This window comes from Rhamphochromis sp. 'chilingali', assembly GCF_963969265.1.
Source record: "Rhamphochromis sp. 'chilingali' genome assembly, chromosome: 11".
NCBI lineage: Eukaryota > Metazoa > Chordata > Actinopteri > Cichliformes > Cichlidae > Rhamphochromis > Rhamphochromis sp. 'chilingali'.
In genome coordinates this window covers 12742681-12748283 of record NC_137938.1, presented here as the reverse complement: position 1 = coordinate 12748283, position 5603 = coordinate 12742681, and positions in this window count along the sequence as shown.

Sequence of the window (5603 nt, the reverse complement as noted above, 5' to 3'; positions counted from 1 at the left end):
ATATCATGAAAACAGAGGATCAGTTTGTACTTGTTGACCTTGCATCAAACTTGCTATGTTTGAATTCTGTTTTTATGTTTATTCTTTATTCTCAGACCGTTAAACACCAGTGGACCTGCAGCTGACGTAATGAAAAATACAACTGTCTAACGCAGATTTAAACATCAATTTAATGAAATACTCAATTAGAATTGATCAAATCCTCCTACTAACTCACTGTACAGTGATCTTTCACGCACACTGATTTGTCTCCAGCAGTTGAGTTGATTTGCCAACAACACACCTTTCGTGTGAATACACGAGGGAAACCCTGGTTTAATTTGGTGAGTTGATAACTTTATTAGTGGCGTAAGTAAATCCAGATAACATAAAGATTCCTGAGGTCGGTTGAACTCACTCCACGGTACAGCCCTGGAAGAGCTGGCGCTTATAGGTGAGGGGAGACTGGCTGCAAGTGTGGGAGCCAGCAGAATGCAGAGACCTGGAGAAAGACACACCTTCACTGAAAGGGAAAGGTGAAAGACAAAGAGAGATGGAGAAGGAAAGATAGAAAATGAGGTGCTGGAGGACAGGAGGGACCATGGTATGAAGTTGTATTTGCAGCTTATAAAACTTAAAAAATGAACTGCTGTATGTAGTTGTAGTCCTGAGATAGTAGTATTAAGAGTACAAGCCTGAGTAACAAACTGATCATCCAAAGTTGTTGCCATCAGCCTCAGTGACAGAAAAGAAGCTGGCATGGCTGGTACTTTAACCAGGCGAACTTGTAAACCTTAATTAACCGAGTCTCTAAAGAAAGAGCGAAAATGCACCTTGATGGGAGGACTGACATGAAAAGAATGTGGTGACATGTAAATGCAAGGGGAGCACTGTTTCACTTACTGATTACTGTCAAGTACAGAAAAGGTTAAGTAAAATGTCAAATAGCATTTTCACTTTAAAACTGTTAAAACCTGCTTTTTCTTTTGGATTCTACTGACATGTAAATGTATTAAACTGGAGGAGTGTTTTCGTCTATTTCCACTGAATGTTTCCACTGAAGAGCAAGTTTTTGAAAATTGAATAAGAAATGTCTTTTCCATTTTTTAATGTCAGATTTCAACAAATAAAACTGCATTTCAAGATGAAGCTTTTTTGAATAAAATTTTCATTGTCATTTTAATATAGATTCTTACGGGTTTCTTTAATAGTACAAATTAAATTACAATAATAAGCAAATTGATTAGAGCAGCTAGTAATAACAAGATACACAAAGATTTTAGAAATCTGTCGGAAACTTGTTTAAGACTAAAAATTGCAGTTTACTTGGCAAATAACAAAATTAATTCACATTTTTATGCCTAAATTTGAGCCAGCACATTCTCAGACTCAAATCAAGTAAAACACACTTTTCTGTTCAGGAATGTAAGTAAACAACTGTAATTTGACATCTTAATCACAAATATAATAATGTGCTTTACTATTTTTTCAGCTTTTTGGGGGGTAAAATAGTACATTTGAAAAATTTTGGATAACATTATTTATATTTTAGCATTAAATATATAATTTCAAGTAAATATTTTGCACATACTAGTAAATTAGCTATTACAGATTACATTAAATTACATATTTTTGTAATTACCGTTACTGTTAATTCAGGGCAGCTGTGATGTAAACCTTACATTGGGTGCTGTTCTAGTAAATTTCTTGAAGACCATACTGGTAGTCTCTCTAGTACATTTATATAATGTCAATTAGTATTTTCAAATATTTTCATTGATTCCAAGGACCAGAGTTCTTGCAAGGCTTTAGTGGAGAATTGTGTGAATTAGCAAATTGCTTCCACTAAGTTAAGGTTTGGATTTCCAACCCATACCAGATGCTTATAGATCAGCACAAGAAATACAACTGTGGAAATGGCCATCAGTGGAAGTGTGGATTTTAAGTGAGACAAAGGAACTGCCACAGTTGGAGACTGCATTAGTTGAAGTCCTGACTAGATAAATTGCAGACAAAGCTCGTCCTGAAGCACCACTCAGTCTCTAGAACCCTGAGGAGGTATTCAAGTCTGCAGGGATGCCCCCCTCCATTTATTAAATGATTTTGCCGCAGTTACATAGCTATATAAATGTCACTTGACATGTGGGCGAAACTCCATTTAAAGCTTGTCAGAGAGATTTATCAGGGTATTAAAAACTTTTAAATGTGGTCTCTCTCTGTCTCTGTCTCTCTTTTTTAAAGCTGTTTTGATGTACCGTATACTTTCACAGCTGTGCATCATTGCAGGAGGGTGAAATAAATTCGCTAGTAAATAAACAGCGTGTGTTTAACTCTCGCACCATTGATCCATTCAAAGTACAGTTATTGTTTTTTATCCATTGTGCAGCATATAGCTCAACTGAACCGTAATGTATAAAATATTATTATAGGCTATTACATTTGCTTAAGTACTGTTGCACGGTCACTTTATTAAAAAGAGGTTATCGTGGGCTTTTTTAAAAAATTAATACAGTAAAATGAAAGATAACTAGTATAGCAGAAAGGATGTAGTATATCACTGGCCTAACTAGGATGTGTGCACTCCACTAGCCTGGAAATACATGGGTCACATATCTGGCTTTGGCTCCCTGTGGTGTCAAATACATACCTTGACTAAGCACAAATGGGCCACAACGAGGCCACCACTGACCCCCACTTTCCAGATGAGACACACTCATATGTTCCACAGGCTGCATTGCTAGTCGCCTGGTGCATAACATGAAATTATGACAGCAGTGTCATTTTTATAATCCTTCTTCTGGAATTAGGGCTGATGCAACCAGGCCAACTGTGGGGTTTCCGTCATGGCGGCTGCTGTGCACGACATAAAAGTTCCCCTGGTGCTTTTACACGCATGCACACACACATACACACACAGAGACTGTGTGCACTGTCCCTTCTCATTTACTGATGCACAAAGCCACAGACTGTGGACCAGTGGATTTATGGTCTGTGAACAACACTCCCCCCCCCCTCCTTTAAAAAAAAAGGGGGATTAGGTAAACAGTGTTTGGAGCCAACTGATCATTTTGCTGTACATTATCCCATTTGCTGGAACACAATTGCCGCTTTGCCAGTAACACTGGCTAGAACTTGGCAAAATGGGCCAGTGGACCAATTGCTTGTTGTTTCCTTAACAAAGGAGTTTAGACAATATATTTTTGAGCCAATTCTATTTTCTTTATATTGTCATCTACTTAACAGCTTTAATGGTATTTCTTACCACTACTATGATGATGTGTAACTGTACTTTTCTGTTAAGCAAGACAACCTCAACAGCCTTTCTTACCTCATCGACGACTTCACTGCTATTACTAATCGGATGGCTTTAAATTTCCTCCGTCTTAACCCTGGCAAAACAGGGGTTCCTGTTTTCAGCTCTGACAGCTTTTCCAAGAAGGTTCATCATTACATCAGCTTTCATGCCACCAATATCAAATGACCTGCTAAGAATCTGAGTTTTGACCAGCATTTTGGTTTCAATTTTTTCACCTGTCTAATGTCATTCAGTCTTGATGACCTTAGACAGACCTTATGTATCAAAATTTCCTTAAATATCAAAGTGATGTCAGTGATGTCCTGTTTGATGTTCCATTATGAAACGTTATGCTGCAGCTAACATCATTAAAAAACAATAAAGGAAGCCTTTTGTTTTATAATCTGGTGCTTTATTGTAACACATATTACAGTTTAAAAAAAGAAGAATCCTTTTTTATGTGCCTTTACATAACAAAGGCACATAAAAACGGCTTAACAAACTCAAACAGCAGACACGGTCCTTCTTGCTGGCAGGTGCTCTATGCAGTGTGGCGCTGGATCAGACAGAATCCTGCAGAGGTGTTAAGAAGTCCCACAGCTATCTAAGGAGAGTAGAAAATGTCTGTAAGCAAGACTTCCAAATTTTTCACACAGCAATATTAGGTTTTTTAAAATAAAACAAAAAAATGGAAAGGAGCCATTTAAAGGGGAACAGCTTTGTTTTTGTTGTTGTCTCAAGATATACTGTATATAGGATCAACATGACTCCATAAAAGGAATATCAATCAATCTAACTTTTAGCAAGTGTTACATAGAGTATTTGATCATTTTTTCTGCAAAGTCAAAAAAGATACAATAATGCTTTTAGAAGTCATAAGGGGTGTTTTTTTTTTTTTTTTAATAGTTAATTGGTATTTTATTGATATTAATTAATTCACCTGAATAAAAGCCTAGGAGGGTGCCATTCAGTAATTGTGTTTTTCATTGGTAGCTTAATAATAATAAACTGCTTGTTTACATTATTGTATTTTGCACAACTCTGTTGCTTGTGAAGCTCGCACACAAGAATTTCACTCAAATGTACTGTACCAATGTACCTGCACATGTGATGTGACAATAAAAGTGATTTGATTTGATTTGAACTAAACTCATAAATCTTAATCGAACAAGCATGTAACAACAGGAACAAGCAAGTGAACGAATAGGCCAGGTGTGACCAAAATGCTTGCTAAATATAAAAGCAAAAAGCAAACCGAAAAAATCATCTTGGAAAAAAAATCATTCTTGCTAATTAAATTTGTTTTAAATTGTTTGTTGTCATCAGCAATTGTGAGGGTTTTATGTAGAAAATTGTGTTTGAATGTCACTTCCTCATGACATGCAGATCAAGGAACTATTTGGCATGAGAGTCTAAAATTCTTTCAGCTTTCAGATGTTTTGTTTTCCTGCCACAATTCTGCACTTTCTTACTGATACAAGAGATTTGCTGATACTCAGAAGCAGCAGCCTCCCTCTACCCACTGTCTTTTCATGATGAGGAACAAGAATGCCTAAAGGACTTATGGATAATGCTCTGGGGAAGCTTGGGGAAAAGTTCGGTTTTAAAGTTCACACTGGTTCTTGCTACAAGGTACTGTTGATGTTCAAGTGATACTTGAGAAAAAGACATCATTTCTGTTACTGCTACATTAGTAGGTTTTGTCCATCTCTTTGGAAAAAATGCCATACTCAAAGTGGAGAAGACACCCTTACATCCAACTGGCTTGGCTAATTCAATTAAAGCAACATTTGATTAAGTCCAAGCCTGAGAGCTTAATTAAATACTAAGGGTTAGGGGGATGCAGTTGTACGTGCATGTTTAGTATGCAATTACACATCTGGGGGAGTGGATGCACATGAATGGTGTGTGTGTGTCTGTGTGTGTGAGAGGCTGCAGGTGCATGTCTAATTCAGTTTGTGTGCTTATGCTTGCATTGCTGTTTGGGTGTGTGTGTTTTATAACTGGTTGCTAGGCAAGGGATGAGATAAACTGAGACACAAGAGATTTCCAACTCGCTCTTAAGCTGCTGAATACACAATAGGATGGAGTTCAACAAAGTTCACATCAACCACTTCTGAATACTAAGTCAATGCTACATGAATATGAATTTGTGTTAGTTAGTCAGATTTTTTTCAAAGGGATAAAATTCAGAAAAACGCCTTGCAGCCAAAACAAACAGGCAAAGATGTTCACGCACAAGGTAAGGGCACGCACGCCCCCAAGACTTTGAACTATCAACTTGACATCAACAAAGACAGGGCATTAGCACAGGCACAAGGTAAATTAT